A 20,855-nucleotide genomic window follows, 5' to 3' on the forward strand; every position below is an offset into this window, starting at 1 on the left:
GAAACAAACATAGATATTAAAATAAATATGTAATAGTAAGTCTGATACATTTTGTTGTTAATGTCGCTAGTGGTTTCATTGACACCAAATACCAATATCTAGACATCAAAATCATTCTGCTATTTGTTCTAAAACATAAGTTATGGCTACTTGCTTCTCTCAGCAATCATCTTGGAGGCCATCTTGAATTTCTCACTCATCGCCCGGTTCCAAAATGTGTACCCTGAATTTTTATGAACTTCATATGATGCCCTTATGATATATAAATAATAATTCTCCGAGCATAAAAGTGCCTTCAAAACTCTTCTTAGCCATAGGCTTTTCCGAAAGTAGTGCCTCAAGACGAAATATCACGATATTCCGTTTATAAAATGTGCATAATAAACGAAATTCTGGAGTCGAACATAACTCTTCATATCTTTCAAAATACAGAAACTGTATTGGGAAGATTAAGTCTAACAGAGTGATTGAAGTCAATATTGTACTTTTGACAAATTTTGAAAATCTAGAGACAAATGCATTTAAGGCTATATATTTTAACTGATCTATTAATTATTATTTTAATTTTGAAACAGGTACGGCATGGCTAAGTGGATTAAGGCGTTCGCAAAATAAGCATTTGTGAAGCTTAATACACGAAAACAAACAAGATTGTACAGAATGAAAAAGTATTGTTTTACTTACTTCTGAATATATACAAAAAAAAAGCACGATCCCAAAATAGTCAACATTTTCTCCAAAACAACTTGCTTCATCATATTTGGTTTCACCCTCTTCACTAAGGATGATAATAATTAGGCGAAGTCAACAAATATCGAAAATGTCCAATCATGTGGTGATCAACCCTGCATGGCCTGCTGGTCAATGCACTCGCCTTGTAATCCGAGGGTCCAGGATTCGAATCTCCGTTGCTCCAAACATGTTCGTCCTTTCAGCCGCGGGGGCGTTATAATTTTCCGGTCAATCCCACTATTCGATGGTAAAAGAGTAGCCCAAGAGTTGATTGTGGGTGGTGATGACGAGCTGCTTTCCTTCTAGTCATTCACTGCTAAATGAGGGACGGCTAGCGAAGATAGCCCTCGTGTAGCTTTGCGCGAAATTAAGAAGAAAAAAGATTGTTTTGAAAGTTTATGCGAATGATCTCTTACAAATATGCCCCCAAATGGCTTAGCGGTATGTCTACGGACTTACAACGCTAAAAACCGGGTTTTCATACCCTTGGAGGGTAGAGCACAGCTAGCCCATTGTGTAGCTTTGTGCTTAATTTAAAAGAAACAAACTTAAAAATATATAAAACCAAAAACAAAACGTTTCAATGTATTAAAACAGAACAATGTTTTTAATTGAGAACTATTTTGATATATAAAATGATTCAAAACTACAAACGTAGTTTAGTACTACATTTAATATTTTGTTTTTCATACTACACTAAGATAAGACGTATTTCAAGTAAACACTTTTAGAAATGAGAAAAAATCGTTTTTTAGTTAGCATTTTAGAGAAAATATTTTCAATAATCTGACGGAATTTTCAAATTATTTACACCAAATCTTAAACGTTTTTGCATATAGCTTCAACAGAATTGCGGTTCTTGATTTAGCAATATCTAACGAATAAATATTTATTTTTCGGTAACGAAATTTAAGGTGTTAAAGTTAAAATATTTATATGCAAAAACGGCTCGTTTGGGTTGAGAAAATATTTTACATAGAAGAGCGAACAACGTTTCGACCTTCTTCGTCCTTTGTGAACCTGACGATGACCGAAGAAGGTCGAAACGTTGTTCTCTCTATGTAAAATATTTTCTCAACTAAACGAACCGTTTACATATATATTTCTCAACAAGTGGGTTTCTCGACATCACTGAAGGTTAAAATATGCTTCAACATAATTAATTATCTTTATGGCCACTAGATGACGCGCGTTATATGATATTGTTGTAGAATGCAATTGCTTCAAAGCTTGTGTAAATAGGTGGGAAAATTATAGAATTAAATGCAGTGATGTAACACATAACAAAACATCAGTCGAATTAAATCCATATACACAAATATATCTGTTATTGTGTTAAGGAGGTAACTGTTTTGTGTAATAAACAGATTTATTTGACAAATAAACAATGTGTAACAGTGTGTTGTAATACGAAAAAGGTTTGAAAATAATAGAAATACAATTTGTAATTTATATCTTTAACCATTTTCTAACATTGTTTAAAAGCGCCACTCATTATTTCTTTCTCGGTTCCCTAACAAATCTCCCCTAGTGAGTCAGCTGAAAGTCTACGGACTTATATAACGCTACACTCTGGAGTTCTAATTTCAACTGTTTGGTTAACTACACGAAGACTATCTGCGCTAACCGTCCCTAATTGAGCAGTGTAACATTAGAGGGAAGGCAGCTAGTCATCACCACCCACCGCCAACTGTTGAGCTACTTTTGTACTAACGAATAGTGCGACTGATCGTTACATTATAACGCCCCAGCGGCTGAAAATGCGAGCATGTTTGGTGTGACGGGGATTCAAACTCGCGATCTTCGGATTATGGATCGAGTGCCTTAACCACCTGCCGCTGGGCCTTTCAACAGTTAACCCATTATGAAGCTTTACGCTAAAGCATCAGCATCATACTCACCAACAAAATGCGATTTTAAATAAAAATGTCCCATAAAAGCCTTAACTAATTTCTACGTATTATGATTTATCTCGGATAACTCTTATATTTATTATATTATGTATTACTATTTCAAATGTTCAGAAATGTTAATTTAAAAGTTAATTGAATGTCGATATGTGTTAGATTTATGGTATTTACCAACAAGACTGATACACAGAATTTTAGGTTTTAACACAAAAATATTTTAATATATCAAGAATAATATAACTTATAATAACAGTTATTACATATTCTAATTTATATACAGAAGTTCTACAAACTTACAAATAATATTGAGTCTTCTATCTAGTCTGAAACTGAATATTTAATCGACAGTTCACAATGAGAGAATTAATTTTATGTTAATACACAGATATACTTCACTTGACGGGAAACTTGCACACGTGAATTTTTTTTCAAAGTAAATGTTTAATGTCATTATAGAAACACTAACGTCCAAAGTTAACTCAATGACGTTAAACGGTGTGTAATATTCAACATTCCTGGTAAAATATCTTATTTAATAGGCGTTTATCACAGTTACAGCTTCCGAGGTTTTTATATACTAACTGTAGCAAACCAACAATGTTGTGAAAACTTTCTTAGCGTGTCGATTTATAAACATAAGGCGAGGTTCTCGAAAGTTTAGTTGTGAACGATGTTTTACCTGCACACAAAGTGCATTGCTGACTCTCACACTTAAGAATTTTCTACATCGGTAGAGAATAGGCGGGGCTTTCACAATACACATTTAACAATATAAACTACGCGCATTTCTAAGTATTTATTAAACTAACACAAACATAGATGTTAAAATAAATGTTGCACTAACGAACTCAGAAGTTACACTTAGCTCGATCCTCGCTGATACAGTGTTAAGTCTATTGACTTGTAATGCTAGGAATCTGGTTTTGATAGCTGTGGCGTTGGTCATAGCACAGATAACCCATTGTGTAGACTTGTGCTTACCTATAAACAAACACATAGTCTATATAACTTATGTATGAAAACGTTATGTTTACATTAATGCTTTTGTTACTATAGTTTGTCATAAGAAAAAGATATTTTCTTTCCTCGTCAACGTAATACTTTTAATAAACTACATATAGAATGATTAATAGAAACTATAATGGTGTCGGTTATATTATGCGTGAAATCCCGAAAGCCTCGAGAAAAAATCCTATAACTTAAGTTGTAATATTGCCCAAAGCCAATAGATTAAAATCTTTATCAAATATTTTAACTTTAGTAACTTTTATCCACAATAGAAGTTTCGTAAGCTCTAATAGATAAACCCTGCTCTTTGATAATAAAATCTTTGTGCTGAGATTGTAAGCCTAACTTGCTATAAATTACTAATAGTGTCCTACAGTGGTACATTTACGGACTTACACCGCTAAAATCAAGGGCTCGATTCCCCTCGGTGTACACTTTCCATGGGTCGTTATAATGTGACGGTCAATCCAACTATTCATTGCTAAAAGAGTAACCCAAGAGTTGGCGGTGGGTGATGATGAATAGCTGCCTGGCCTTACACTGCTAAATTAGAGACGGCTAGCGAAAATAGCTCTTCAGTAGTTTTGCGCGAATTTCAAAAAATAAGACAAATCCACCATTAATCCTTCTGCTATCACCTTTTTACGTTTAGTTTACAACTGAAATACGAAGATTTCACATACGATTCGGTAGGGAAGCTCAAAGCATCACGATAGTCAGCAGTAGGATGAACAAACAAAAACACTTTGAAACCAGTTACAGGTGTAATATTTTACTCGACTTGCTACACAGCATCTACCAAGGTGGTTCTAAATATGGTTCCTGGATATACCTGTGTGTCATTTGGAGACTTTCATGCTTTTGTGCTTGGCCATTAAGCTTATGATGCTCTGACGGATTTCAGTCACCTTATCACTCAAAATCACTCTTCGCAGCTCTAGCGCTAAAAAGAGTAGGGGAAATGCCTTCTTTTTAGTCGATAAATATGTCCAAAAATTCAGTTCAAATTGCGAAAAAGTGGATTGGGTCAGTTTTTCAACAGAAATATCTCTCACTGGATTGTGAGAGACCTGTTAAAAAGTACGTTTTTACAGTTTATAAAATCACGTTGTTTTTGTTTAAATTGTTTTAATGCATAGCTGAACAACGGGTTACTTGTTCGCTATCCACTGCAGTGGGCCTGGCATGGTCAGTTGGTTAGGGCGTTTGACTCGTAATCTGAAGGTCGTGTAGCTTTGCGCGAAATTCAAAACAAACCAAACCAAACCAAACCAAACCAAATTGCCACTTTTAAACAAATGCTGTTTACGTTGCACAACTGATGTCAGTAAAAGTAATTCAAAGTAAAACATTTTCTTTCCTCGAGTGAGAATTTTTCTTCTCAGAATTTTGACAATTTGTTACCAGTATTCATAAAATTTAGTATCAAGAATTTTAAACCTGACTTTATTTTTAATATTTGTTTAATTTTTATCTTATCAGACTCTTAGAAGCTTGAATCTTGAACCTTTTGACGAATTAAACTTGTTTCATCTAGTACATCTTGGAACTTCCTTTGGTTAATAACAAAGAACAAAGTAGATTTTTTCTTATCAACTCTTTTCAACAAGCTTGGTAAATGTTTACTTTTCTTCACACCTTAGTTATCTGCAACACGTCTCTAATATGGACAATCTAGACTTTCATTTCTTGGCTTAAATTTCTCTTTCCACAGATCATTAAATCTTCTGGATGTCTATCGTGGGCATATTTCTTCATTTGCTTTAGATACGTAATTTGTCTTCTACCTGGAAAATTCTTACACATGTTGAAACACGATGCAAGTTTAACTTTTGGTTAAATTGTCCAAAAATCTTGCACTTGAACATATAGGGTGTCAACAGCGTTCTGTTTCGGTTTTAAAGTTTATTAGAACAAAACTAAAAGAGCTGGAATTATGCGGTTTACAGCATCTAGTTCTTTAACTAATGAAGTGTTTTTTTTCTTGATTTACAGATTGTAATCGGAGTGCTGATGATTTAAGTTTCAACTAACTTCGTGAACACCTTGTATATCCAGGGTTCATCGTAATGTTCGTTGTCACATTCTACAACTCGTATATCAAAAATTGACTTCAGGAGATGATAAGAAAAGCGATTACAGTGTAAACGATTATATACTCACCAGGTGGCACTATAGATTAATTAGAATACGAGTAATTACATAAAAGCCGAATTAACCCTATTAGGATTTATTCTGCTATTATAATTAATACTGGAAATATTGCTGTACATTAAAATAACTCATTGAAAGCATGCAGTACTACACTCATGACAATAACACTGGTGCAATATTGAAATAAGTAATACTGGTGGGAAAGTGACAAACAGAGAGAAAAACATGCAACAGTGAAGCTCACGGGAAGCTACTGATGAAACTTGGAACATGTTATCATCCGTAAAGTTCAGACAAGATGAGTTTAAAATAAGACTATGATAAGTCCCTACCCCAGATTGAACGGACTGTCAAGACACTGTGGGGACACTCTTTCAGGGACTGGGTAACCAGAAGATTGTTTCCACGTATTATCAATACGATGTCTAAATCACAATCTTATTATTTTTTTTAATCACTGGGGTCACTTTAGTTCTTTGATTTGCCGCGACATGCCCACTATCTTGACAGACTTGAAAAGTGTTATACAACATTAAGTACAGTGGAACTGTCGAAAGTCTAATAGTATCGTTTAGAATAATTATGAAGTAAAATAATAACATTTAGTACGATAGTTTGTTTGTTTGTTTGTTTGAATTTTGCACAAAGCTACACGAGGGCTATCTGCGTCCCTAATTTAGCAGTGTAGGACTAGAGGGAAAATAGCTAGTCCTCACCACCCACCGCCAACTCTTGAGCTACTCTTTTCTTTTACCAACGAATAGTGGGATTGACCGTAACATTATAACATCCCCAAGACTAAAAGGTCGAGCATGTTTGGTGGAAGGGTGACTGGAACCCGCGACCCTCAGATTACAAGCCGAGCCAGTACGATAGCAAGTACAACAGTTGGAAGTAGTATGTCATCTTATACGATAGAAAGTAAAGTGCAATTGCTAGAAATTAGGCAGTATCATCCAGCTGTGCATCACGTTCCCTCACAAAAGGCATGAACACTGATTGCATTAAACGAAGTTAACACATTGGCTGTGCGATTTTCACAATAAACGCTCTCCGGTGGTAATTATTTTTGCTATTAGAGGGGTTTTCCCCATCTCCGCATTAGTTCATTTACCAAATACCATATCTCTTTGCTGATTAATTTCATATTATTGATGTTATAATAGACCATATAACTTTATAATAATTTCGTTGTGCCTCTTTTTTCATCCAATCACTTAAGGCAAGAACGAAAATACGAGGGGAATGAACCGCTACAGTTAACACAGTGTGGTTCAAGTTCGTGTTCGTAGACGTCGGGGTCTTTGTCACCACAACGAGCACACGTTAAAGATTGTTAATAATATCTCTTATCCAGAGGCTCGGAAGTTAAGGTCCTCCACTCCATTTCGGACATAGGCTGCTGCACTCCGTTTTACTGCAACAGTGGAAGTGCAGATAGATCTCTCTGTGCCTCCAACAAAATCATTCTCAAATCAATTCAAGAATATTTTGCCCTCCATGATTAAGAGAGAAGACGAGTCAATGTCTACTCCTATTCCTGTCCTCATCGCTTCTTCTAGTAGCTCCCTGGGTCCACTTTTCTTTGACTCCGGATTCTGATGTTTCCTCGTGTCCATCTTATTCTCTGGCCCCGAGAGGCAGAACGATCATTCGTTCACACCCTAAGTCGCTGGAATTTTTTTCCAACGATAAAGACCTGCCCACTCGACCCAGGACAGAATTCATAGAAGTCGCTAGACCTCATACTAATAAAGAAAATATCCATCCAATTCGCCTACACATAAATAAAAATGGCCACTTTGATACAGTGGAACTATCGAGGTTTACATTCTAATCTGGATGACATCAAAGCACTGATTGATTCTAATCATTCTGTACGTCTTTTCTTACAGGAAACATTTCTAAAACCTGCCGATAGAGTCAGCTTTTGGTAGTTTTCTTTGTACAGAAATGACAGGTTATATGTTGGAGGAATGCAAGGAGGGGTGGCACTAGTCGATCAGCACGTGTCCACCCTGTCTTTGTCATTCGACACTCCTTTGCAGGCCGTAGACATCCGTGTTTCCTTGGACCGGACCATCACTATTTGCTCTCTCTACTTGTCTCCTGCGTATGATCTCTTAGTTTGCCAGCGATATGAAACATTTAATATTCCGTGGCTATTTACGCAGCTATGACGAGGACAGCAAAATCTCCATAATTCATAAGCACCGTTACGAGGCATTGCCTTAAGAAGCGATTTTGGTGTGTTCAGGCTATTGCTATACTGCCTTTCCTAGAGGAATCTAGGTGTTGTACGCCTTCTAGAAAATGTGTGAAGATTTACTGCAATGAAAGTGAATCTCGAGCGATTTTAACTACAAATATTGTACACACTCAAAGTAATGTATTGAATTAAACGTAGGAAGTTTTAAAACATCATTTCCACCTATGCATGCTATGCAAAAATGATTCGGCTTTGACCTGAATGGCTTTATCGCTTCCTATGATCTTGCGAAGGAAACGATATATTTATAACTTGTTAAGTAGCTATTACGTTGAAACAATATCTTCATAGCTTATTAAGCAGACATGAGAAGGCCAACAATATCCCTTTAGTTCATTAAGCAGCCATGGCAAGACCAATAATATTTCTATAGTTTATTAAGTAGCCATGACGAAAACAACAATACTATCATGGCTTATTAAGTAGCCATGACGAAGACAGCAATATTATCATGGCTTATTAAGTAGCCATGACGAAGACAGCAATATTATCATGGCTTATTAAGTAGCCATGACGAAGACAGCAATATTATCATGGCTTATTAAGTAGCCATGACGAAGACAACAATACTATCATGGCTTATTAAGTAGCCACGACGAAAACAGCAATATTATCATGGCTTATTAAGTAGCCATGATGAAGGCAACAATATTATCATGGCTTATTAAGTAGCCATGACAGAGACAACAATATTATCATGGCCATTAAGTAGCCATGACGAGAGACAACAATATTATCATGGCTTATTAAGTAGCCATGACGAAGACAACAATATTATCATGGCTTATTAAGTAGCCATGACGAGAGACAATAATAATACTATCATGGCTTATTAAGTAGCCATGACGAAAACAGCAATATTATCATGGCTTATTAAGTAGCCATGACGAAAACAACAATATTATCATGGCTTATTAAGTAGCCATGATGAAAACAGCAATATTATCATGGCTTATTAAGTAGCCATGACGAAAACAGCAATATTATCATGGACATTAAGTAGCCATGATGAGACAACAATATTATCATGGCTTATTAAGTAGCCATGATGAGACAACAATATTATCATGGCTTATTAAGTAGCCATGATGAAGACAACAATATTATCATGGCTTATTAAGTAGCCATGACGAAGACAGCAATATTATCATGGCTTATTAAGTAGCCATGACGAAGACAACAATACTATCATGGCTTATTAAGTAGCCATGACGAAAACAAACAATATTATCATGGCTTATTAAGTAGCCATGATGAGACAACTAATATTATCATGGCTTATTAAGTAGCCATGATGAAAACAGCAATATTATCATGGCTTATTAAGTAGCCATGACGAAAACAGCAATATTATCATGGCTTATTAAGTAGCCATGATGAAGACAGCAATATTATCATGGCTTATTAAGTAGCCATGATGAAGACAGCAATATTATCATGGTTTATTTAACAGCCAGCTATGTGATGTTTTGTATTTTGCTTGTTTTTCAAAGTTACTTGCCAAAAAGAAAGAACATTTATCTAATGTTTTATCAGGCTAACGTTAGTACTGTGCTTTATTATGGTATTTACTGATGTGACTTATATTCAGTGTCAGTATTAACTTTGATTAAATTTCTGTGAAGTGTGTTGTGGTAATGTATATCAGTATTTTTGATGTGAAATTATCACGTTACGAAGCTATCGAATGACAAATCCTTCAGTTCTTGTTATCACTTTAGATACACAAGTATTATTTCTCCTGTATGTCAGCTAAGTTTAATAAGAAGCTATTAAAATCTTCTAATAATTTATAGCTCTTTCATCAGTATTAATTAATCTCTTCAATAGTAAGGCAAAGTAACTTAGTTAGGCTTAAATTACCTCAAGTTGCAATTATTAAACATCAAAACTTTTCTACACGTATTCTATTGTAAATCCATAGACTTATTGCTGTTCCATTGGAGGACTGCTAAGCGAAATACATTGAAAAAAACACACCAAAAACCTTTCAATGCAGCATCTATTTTGTTGGGAGAATATGTTTAGTTTGAGACAATTGATTTACTACACACGGTCATTATCCATGTTACATGGCAAGCTAGTAGGATGATATGATATTATTATTTATAAGGACAAAAATTCCCTGAATGTTGTTGTTACTAATATTGAAATTTAACCAAAGAATTTCATTATGTAAGTGTGCTTAAGCTATGACATCATTAAGAGTTTTTTTTTTTTTAATTTCACTGAGACTATTTTGTATTTATCACAACGTGTAGAAGTCATTTTGAGTTAGGCACGGCATGGCCAGGTGGGTTAAGGCGTTTGACTCGTAATCTGAGGGTCGCGGGTTCGAATTCCCGTCGTACCAAACATGTTCGCCCTCTCGGCCGTGGGGGCATTATAATGTGACGGTCAACCCCACTATTCGTTGGTAAAAGAGTAGCCCAAGAGTAAGCGGTGGGTGGTGATGACTAGTTGCCTTCCCTCTCGTCATACGCTGCTAAATTAGAGACGGCTAGCGCAGATAGCCCTCGAGTAGCTTTGCGCGAAATTCAAAAACAAACAAACCTTTTGAGTTTTAGTTTGTTAAGATAACTTAATGGTTCGGCCCGGCATGGCCAAGCGTGTTAAGGCGTGCAACTCGTAATCTGAGGGTCGCGGGTTCGCATCCCCGTCGCGCCAAACATGCTCGCCCTTTCAGCCGTGGGAGTGTTACAATGTGACGGTAAATTCCATTATTCATTGGTAAAATATTAGCTCAGACGTTAGTGGTGTGTGGTGATGACGCCTTCCCTGTAGTCTTACGCTGCTAAATTAGGGACGGCTAGTGCAGATAGCTCTCGTGTAACTTTGCGCGACATTCAAACCAAACCAAACTATACACAACCCGTTTTCTCCAGGCTCAGGTGGTAGAATCAATGGTTTAGTATTAAATCTTACAGTGGCAAACCTTGCCAAAATTAATTAGATTTGTAACATCACCATCAAGATAAAGATCTCATGTTGAAAACCTAACTTCCATTACCGTGGAATAAAGAAAATATATGAAGCTCTAATTTTTCGAGACCACTTACGTCACCATAAAATTGAATATGTATGTGTTACGCTGAAGAAACACACAATCCAAAATCTTTTAAATGAAGCAGCGAGGGAAAATAAACAAAAGGGATTCAATAAAAATAATCACGATAAAAATATAAAAACTTACTTTTATAATGCTTCGTTCATCTTCACCCTTGATAGCGCAAATAACTAAAATAACAAACAAAAATTTGTTATATATTAACTAAATAATAATCTTTTTAAAAAAAATTTGCACGTTGTAAACACACGTGATATAATTTTAAATTCTGTTTTCTTAAATTTTTAAATTTTGTATTCAGGTATACGAAGAACTAAGTAACGTATAACATAAACAACTTACCATTTTAACGCCCTGATGCGTTCTTTTGAGGGGAAGTAGTTGCAAGGTGCCTAATGCGAGCTCCTGAGGAGAGCGACAGATTATATACACACTGCTGGCCAAAATTTTAAGGCCAATGAACATAAAAAAAATATACATTTTCCGTTGTTAGACTCAACCACTTATTTGAGTTGATCTTCAAAAGAAGAAAATAAGAAAAGGGAAAATAAAAATAAAAAACTTTTTTAGCATTTAATAGGGAAAATGTGAACATTATGAAATTAGCCTAAATAATAGCTGGTCAAAAGTTTAAGACGATACTGAAACCAAACGTTAATCGGGAAACTCGTAACGAAATTTAATCATTTGTGTTCAAGCATTAGCATCGTCAACATCTCCCACTGACACCTCCTGTGTTACATTGGGTAAAAACATGGCAAAGGCTAAAGAGTTGACAGTGTTTGAACGTGGCAGAATTGTCGAGCTGCAAAAGCAAGGTCTCTCTCAACGTGCCATTGCTGGTGAGATTGGGCGTAGTAAAATTGCTTTTGCAAATTTCTTTAAAGATCCTGAGGGATGCCGAACGAGAATTTTAGTGGTCGGCCCAAGAAAATTTCGTTGAGCAGGAGGATTCCACGGGTTGTCCGGCAAGACACCACCCGATAGTCGAACCAGATTAAGGCCCTTACGGACGCAGAATGCAGTTCAAGAACAATAAGACGGCATCTGCGAGAGAAAGGCTTTAAAAAACCGTAAACGTCTTTAAAGGTCACGCCTCCTTCCACACCACAAAACAGCTCGGTTAAACTTTGATGAGAACCACCAAACATGGGACGTAGAAAAGTGGACGAAAGTTTTGTTCTCTGATGAGAAAAAAATAACCTGGATGGTCCAGATGATTTCCAACGTTTCTGGCACGATAAGGATATCCCACCGGAAATATTTTTCTACACTACACAGTGGAGGAGGTTTTATCATGATCTGGGGTGCTTTCTCCTTCCATGGAACAATGGAGCTTCAGGTTGTACAGGGGCGTCAAATAGCAGCTGGCTACATTGGCATGTTGGAGAGAGCATCCTTATTGACTGAAGGCCCTCGCTTTGTGTAAATGACTGGATCTTTCAGCAGGAAAATGCTGCAATCCACAATGCCCGCAGAACAAAGGACTTTTTTCATGACGAATAAAGTGATTCTTTTGGACCATCCAACGTGTTCGCCCGAACTGAACCCCATTTAATATGTTTGGAGGTGGATGGCAATGGAATTATATAGAAATGGTCGTCAATTCCAAACAATGCATGATCTTCGTGAAGCCATCTTCATCACTTGGAATAACATTCCAGTCAGCCTTTTGTAAACACTTATATAGACCATGCCAAAGCGAATGTTTGAACTTATTCGCAATGACGGCCGTGCAACTCACTACTGAGATCTCTAGTTGGGCATTTCCTACCCTGTTTAGGACTTCTTTTGGTATGTTCTTAAACTTTTGACCAGCTAGTTTTTAGGCTAATTTTATAGTGTTTACATTTTTCCTATTAAATGCTAAAAAAAAAATATTTTTATTTTCCCTTCTCTTATTTTCATCTTTCAAAGCTTTACTCAAATAAGTGATTGAGTCTAACAACGCAAAATGCATATTTTTTCTTTATGTTCATTGGCCTTAAGATTTTGGCCAGCAGTTAACGGTGTGAGAGCTCTAATAGTGGACTCGAGGGCATTTTTTGACACACTGATAGTTTCGTTCCGAAAGACATTTATTTTCAGGTTTAGATTGAATGACTTATTTTCTATGTACATAATATTGTTTTTTGAGATGTCGGGAGTCAGTTCCTATTTGAAGTACGTAAACGATGGTCTGTTAGTACTGCACACCTTCGTAAGATAATTCTACATAAGAACCTGTGTGTTTAATGTTGGGCTATGTGGAGATCGTTAGATAGATAAAAACAAGTAAACTAAGCTGGTAGCTAGTTACGTACACAAAACGTATGTCTATAAACTGAACTTAGCACAACATCGGGTGGATGTTATATAGTAGTTAGTGTATCTGACTGTCAAGTCCAGTGTCCTGGCTCATCCTGTTGCCGAAAAATTGAACAATGCATTTTGGGTCCGTAGCTACATTATAGGAGTGACAGCAGAAAGTACGTTGACACTGGATGCGGTCAAGTTCTTTCTTGTCTCTCAGCTAGAAATTATTGACAGTATGGAAGGCAACTCTTTTGTGGTCTGGCACGAACATCTGAAACAAATCTTAACACACGTGTACATATAAATTAATTACATCATCGCGGACACTGAAATTTACGTATACAAGTACAAGTATATATTATTATCCTAATAAACCCTTCGATTCTTTCTTTTGAAAATACATCGATAAACAGGTTACGAAATTCATCAGTAACAAGAAGATAAACGGAATGTTATTTGAAACTAAACGTATGCAAACTAAGGATATAAAGGTAAGCTTACTGATCAGTTTTATTAACAACACTGATGGAAAGCCACCCAGTTGATAGATCAATGAATGACCATTAGGTGATAACATATTTGTAACAACCAAATACTCAACAGATATTTTGTTGGTACGAACCAATGGGGTATGAATATAATAGCCCCCCCTGCCCAACAACACAGAGGTACGTCTGCGGATTTACAATGCTAGAAACCGAGTTTCGATACCCTTGGTGGGTAGAACACAGATAGTTCTTTGCATACCTTTGAGCTTAAGTTCTTACCAACCAACTCACTATAAATAGCTGAATATAATAATATAATAATAAACAAGAGAGAATTCTCAATAGCTGCAGCACTTGAAAATCGTGTAGACAGGATTAGAGCAAATTAGTTTATGAGAACTTGGACGTGGTCAAATACACCATTCGAACGAGTTTGACCTGTTGAGTCCAAAACTGTAATCTAATCACAAATCGGTCAAGAGATGACGGAGCCACGAGCTAAAATTTTGTACTTGAAAAACAAGACAACATGCTCCGAGTCAGTCTGAGAGCCTCAGCTAAAAGAGAAAGTTGAAGATCTACATGTATAAACAATAACCTATGGATAAAACAAACATGTGAATAGTTACTTTTGTGCTACCTAGAGCAATTATAACCGTTGAAGAAGATAATTTTATGATTTTTAAAAAAGTTTAAAGATGAATTCGTTCTTGTTTGAGAAAATTAATATTCACTTTACTAATAAAACCTTAGAAATAGCTTATTTAACTACAAACTTTGTTGTTGTTTTTCTCACAAAGTTGTAATTTCATTCGTGTGTGCATTTTTCTTCAAGAACAAAGTAATTTTCCGTATGCATGATCCTGCACACTTATAACGTTTGTTTTTAACACAGTGTTAGATCTTAGAAAATTAATTACACGGTGTATTAATTTTTCTACAGAAGTGAATATATTGTACTTTAAACGCGTATCTTTATACAATATCACTTTAGGCGGTGTAATTTGCATTTAGCGATAATTTGTAAATGTGTCTTAATGTAATTAAATTTTTCTCTTTTTTTGCTATAAACCCCTGCAGCTGTAAGTGTATCAAAACTGGCAGTTTCTTTTAGCTTTCGTTGGTTATCCATTATGCTTTATATAGAAATTCAGCCAAACATTCTTTGTGTTATTGCCAACTCTAGATGTATTTTGTTAATTATTTTTTTCCTGCAGTGCACTACTCTGTGAGAAGAAGAAAGAAAAAAACACAACCTTTTACAGGGAGCGTTGTTTTGTAAATTTAAAAAAAAACAACAGAAGGTCATATTCGAACGTGAATACTATTACTGTCTTATCTTTAAGTTACATATTTATCTATCTGTCTACTCCTAACATGTAAAAGTGTGTTCAAAATATTAAATTGTTAATGTCAAGAGAAATGATTTATAGGTGACTAACAAGTACTTCTCTAAGAAACACATTATTATACTGTATTTTATAGAATGTTGATGGTGGAGTCTTTAAAGCTTTTAAACTTTCGTATTTAGTAAAGATTCTAGAACCCATCTGTACATTTGAAAAATTTTCATAAAAGAATCACAAAGACCACATCTCGACTTCTAACTGTATAGTATTAGCTGTCACGCGAGGTTCAAGAATCTCTGCCTTTAGGTTGAAACGAAGCACATAATCTGCCAGTGTATGGCTTGATGATAGTGCGTGTTAACACAGCCTTTTCATACATACACTGGCAATTTAATATAAAAAACCTGCTTCTACACATCTTGTTTAGTCAACCTGATTACTGCAATGTTCTGTGTTTAGATTAGGGCCATACATGGCCTTTACCGACATAGCTAGCACAATACATTTCCCCAATCCTCTCAATAGGCTCTTTCGATGCGTTATGTACACAAGCCCAATTCAAGCTAATCTGCCCGCCGAGAATCGACACAAATCATAATTTCCGGAATCACTAGTGGCGTGCACGTTCCGACCGGATGTGCTTGTCTTGCAAGCAAACTTGCTGCGGTCATATGTTAGCACGAAAAGCGGTCATCAGGCGGTTGGATTGTCTGCTGTCGTCACGGGAATGTTTACTAAAGGTGTAGTCATCCAGAGGGCGACGTGTGAGGTGGATCCATTAGATCAATTCATTTGTGTCCACCCTTCTTACCCATCTCTATTTAACTATTAAAAATCACGCATTTCCCAATATGAGTGTTGTTACTTCTAATTTTCACTAAACAACACCTGAAATTAGAACAAAACGTATATTCGAAATTGTTCCATAAGAAGTAAAACTTAATATTAGTCGCAAATAGTTCAGTTTTGCTCTAACCGCAACCACTTATTTAAGAATATTTAAAATTATAGCTTGGCTATTTACTTTTCCCAATGGCATCGTGACTAAATATGCTATATAAATCGCCCCTCGGTAGTTCAGCTGTATCTCTGTGGACTAAAATCTGGTTTCGATACTTGCTGTGAAGAGCTCACAGACAACCTAGTGTGTAGCCTTGTTCTCAAAACAAACTATTCAATCAAAGAAACACACACACTATAAAACAAGATATCTTCTCTTATTTTTCTTTCATTCACTTTGTTTGTCTAACAACTTTTCTCGTCTGTTTAGGTCATTAAGCACTTTGACGGAGAAGTTCCTGAAATTTGCTAAAATAATGAAGAAACGTGGACACTTTTGTATAACCTGATGTACAGAGACTCTTCAGTAAATTTGGTTATTTTTTGTATCACGTTTATTGTCTTTTACATTCAGGAATTGCTCTATGTGCTTGCCATTGCTATTGTCACCGTGAAATTTGTATAATTCATATTTAATTTGACGTTATTCATGATGTATGGATGTCGTTCTCTTAAAACCTTGTTGTTTTACACGTCATAGTCATGGTTACCATAGCGCTGATGTAATGAGTGTTTTCCTTTGTCGAATTTATGGAGAAAGTTTCTCAAAATTATGCCGTATATGCATGTCACTGCTATCATTACCGTGCTAATTACGAAATAATTTTTTTTCCCTTTAAATCTTTAAATGTACAGGGAAATTTTGGTTTCAGAACTATTTCTATAAACTTTGCCTGATCCGTCAAAATGACAGATTGTAGTTTTGTAAATACCCTCCTGGTTGAGTAAACCAAACTCCTTCTACACAGTTTTTGCCCCTGTAAGGTGATGTGACTTATGTAGTTAAGTTAGTTTTGCCCTAGTAAAATAATATGAATTATGTAGTTACGTTAGTTTTGTCATTGTAAGGTGATGTGGCTTATGTAATTATATTTTGTCCCTGTAAAGTGATGTGACTTATGTAGTTAAGTTAGTTTTGCCCCTGTAAAATAATATGACTTATGTAGTTACATGAGTTTTGCCCCTGTAAGGTGATGCAACTTACGTAGTTAAGGTAGTTTTGCCCTTGTAAAATAATATGAATTATGTAGTTACGCTAGTTTTGCCCTTGTAAGGTGATGTGACTTATGTAATTATATTTTGCCCCCTGTAAGGTTAGGTGACTTATGTAGTTATGTTAGTTTGACCCTATAAGGTGATGTGATCTGTGTAGTCATGTTTTTTAGCGCTTTAACTGATGTGATCCATATACATAAGGTAGCTTTTCTTCATATTATATATACTTCAAATCTAATTTTTATTTATAATATTTACATAATTTTGCTCCAAAACAACACAGAGGGCTACCAAAAGACATTGCTTATCTCTATACATTTTAGATGCACGTCATTACCATGTTACCTGTATAATATATTTGTGATCACAGTAAGTTATTTCTCTCTTAATACCTTAGCCTCTCTCTATGTATTCCATCTGAAGACATTACTTAATCTTGGCATGTTGTTGAGATTTTTTTTATTTATTTAGAACAGTATAAAAATTAAACAATTTTAAAATACCTAAAGCTACCGGCTCAGATGTATCAGATGAGACAGATAATGTGCATCTGTATTCAATTTGGTGAAGAAAGAAAATATTAATTAGATGTACTGCTAATTATAATAAAATTAGATGAGAATTCAGACATCCAGTGAATGTATATTTGTAACGCCAACAGTTTCATTTCTTATAAGAAAAGATTTTGCGTATATACTTTTAGAAGATAATTTAAAATATCTCTAATTTTAATTTGCTATGAAGTCACTAATATTAGTTTTATTTCATAATTCTATAGTTTTCAGGTTTTGGTTTGAAAAAATATCGTCCACAACTTTCCCCCACCAAACGTGACCTTAGTTTTGCCACCTCTATTAATATTAAACTGGAATATTTATGTTTTCCACGGATAAATCAACTGCTTTATTATTATTATTATTATTAACCAACCCTCAGAGAGGGGGCCTGGCATGGCCAGGTGGGTTAAGGCGTTCGACTCTAATCTGAGGGTCGCGGCTCTGAATCCTCATCGCACCAAACATGCTCGCCCTTTCAGCCGTGCGGGCGTCATATAATGACCGTCAATCCCACTATTCGTTGATAAAAGAGTAGCCCAAGAGTTGGCGGTGGGTAGTGATGAATAGCTGCCTTCCCTCTCGTCTTACACTACTAAATTAGGGACAGCTAGCGCAGATAGCCCTTGTGTAACTTTGCGTGAAATTCCAAAACAAAACAAACTCAGGGAGGGTCATATACATAAAAGCTGTACAGACAAAACAAATAAACGTAATACACCAATAGTATACATGATTGCGTCAAAAAGTTAATAATAATAATAAACAGAACAAATTAATGAAACAAATACACTTAAAACTCTTAAGTTAAATGTGTCACAATGTTATATCTCTGAGATCCACGCTCTACCAGCTTACCAAATGTACTATGCTAAAAATAAAATAGACTCACATTACTGTTTTGGGAATACCTCCAAAAAAGAAACTTAACATCGCCTTAAAATAACGTAAGAAATGAATAAGTTACTATTTCGACAAAAATAGCTTTCATGCATAAAAAATAGACGATTTTGCTAATAAACTAAAAGTAAGATACCTTAGATAGGACCTTAAAATAAGCTACCGAAACACAAAGACATTTCTCACGATTTGTAAGCACACGACATATTTGATATTAAATGATAAACCAAATCTCACAGTTTCCGAACCTTATCACACAAAAACAAAAACAAATGAGTAATAAATTCTAATGACATCTGGCAAAAAGAACAAAAATCGGTCGGATGAAAGTTCTTGTGAATCAGTTTCACAGAAAACATATGTAAACATATAATTCGCAGAAACTAAACTCAATAAAGGATAAAAACAAGATTTGCAACATTTTCACCACTCGATAGATGACACCACAGACCTCTAAAGGTTATGAACTTTAAGTACTACCGAAGGCTACACATGAACTTGTAATATACAACATAGAAAATCCTTCAAAATGAAAATAACCATCGTTAGAAGACTTGTAAGGATACAAAGATTTCAGTGGCCACCAAGCTGATCTTACAGGTTACCAAACCAGAATCCACACAATAAACTAGAAACACTATTAGCCAGGTTTTCTTGATTTTGATTAGTTCATGTAACAGAGATGACGACACTTTATATGCCAGTCAGTGTTTTAAGTTCAGTTCCAATGGGAAACTTTAAAGCAACGCCACGACATGTAATGTTTTTTAAAATATTTTTCAAAAATGTGATTTTTAAGTACAGAGTTAAGGTTACATTGTTTAATAACAATATCGGTATAAAGGCGTCTCTTTTTTATTTCACTCTTTTATTGAAGTCTATTTAATTTCTTATTGCTCTTTGCACTAATTTCGACTGGGAAAACAATATTCCGGACTTAATATTTTCACCATATACATATATATATTTTCTTTTTTGTAGATACTTCTACTTACCGAAAACCAAATCCTCGAACATATTACTCATGCGTATTCAACTTCTGATCAATTTAGGCTTACCAGGAATGAGCGTCCACCAAAGTTACTCTGTCGCGATGCTCTGAGTGACTGCGGCTTATTTATGTGCACTAAATTTGGTTGTGTGTATTTAAATAGTATTATTTTTCAAATAATTTTCCAAAATACATTATTCAAAGAAAATGTCTTTTGAAATTCCAGGAGGAGCAAATGCGCTTTTCCACCACCGTGTTTATTCGTTTGTTTGTTTTTTGGAATTTCGCGCAAAGCCACTCGAGGACTACCTGCGCTAGTCGTCCCTAATTTAGCAGTGTAAGACTAGGGGGAAGGCAGCTAGTCATCACCACCCACCACCAATTCTTGGGCTGCTCTTTTACCAACGAATAGTGGGATTGGTCATCACATTATAACGCCCCCCACGGCTGAAAGGGCGAACATGTTTGGTGTGACGGGGATTCGAACTCGCGTCCCTCAGATTACGAGTCAAACGCCTTAACCCACATGGTCATGCCGGGCCAAACTGAAAAAAACCTCAAGATTTCATTATTTGTGGTAGCCCAAAATGACGCTTCCCTCAAATGGCACAGCGGAATATTTGCAGGCTTATACCGCTAGAAACCGTGTGTATAGCTTTGCATTTAACTAAAAAAAAAGTCAAAATTATATTTTCAGATTTTTTTTTATTTCAGGAAACCAACAACAAAAGCAACATTCTGAAAGTTTGTTTTTTTTGTAAATATCTTAAATTTAATTAATATTCCAAAAACAAGCTAGCTGAAATCATAACATAAAGCATACATTATGCATCTTTAGGTGTTTTTTTGCAAATATAATAATAATACTTCCTTAATAATAATGATTGTTGAAAATATGTCAGTTTAAAATAAGATTCAATTGCTTATCATAGAAACTATATTCAGTTCTATAAACTCATTTTTATGGGTAGTGTTTTTCGCGTTCCGTAAATTAACATAGATATGGAGAAAATTCTTATGGATATTTAGTTCATTTGCTAATTTTCTCGTTATATTTGAGAATTTTATTTTTACGACATAGGG

This window comes from Tachypleus tridentatus, chromosome 6 (assembly GCF_004210375.1).
Source record: "Tachypleus tridentatus isolate NWPU-2018 chromosome 6, ASM421037v1, whole genome shotgun sequence".
NCBI classification, from domain to species: domain Eukaryota; kingdom Metazoa; phylum Arthropoda; class Merostomata; order Xiphosura; family Limulidae; genus Tachypleus; species Tachypleus tridentatus.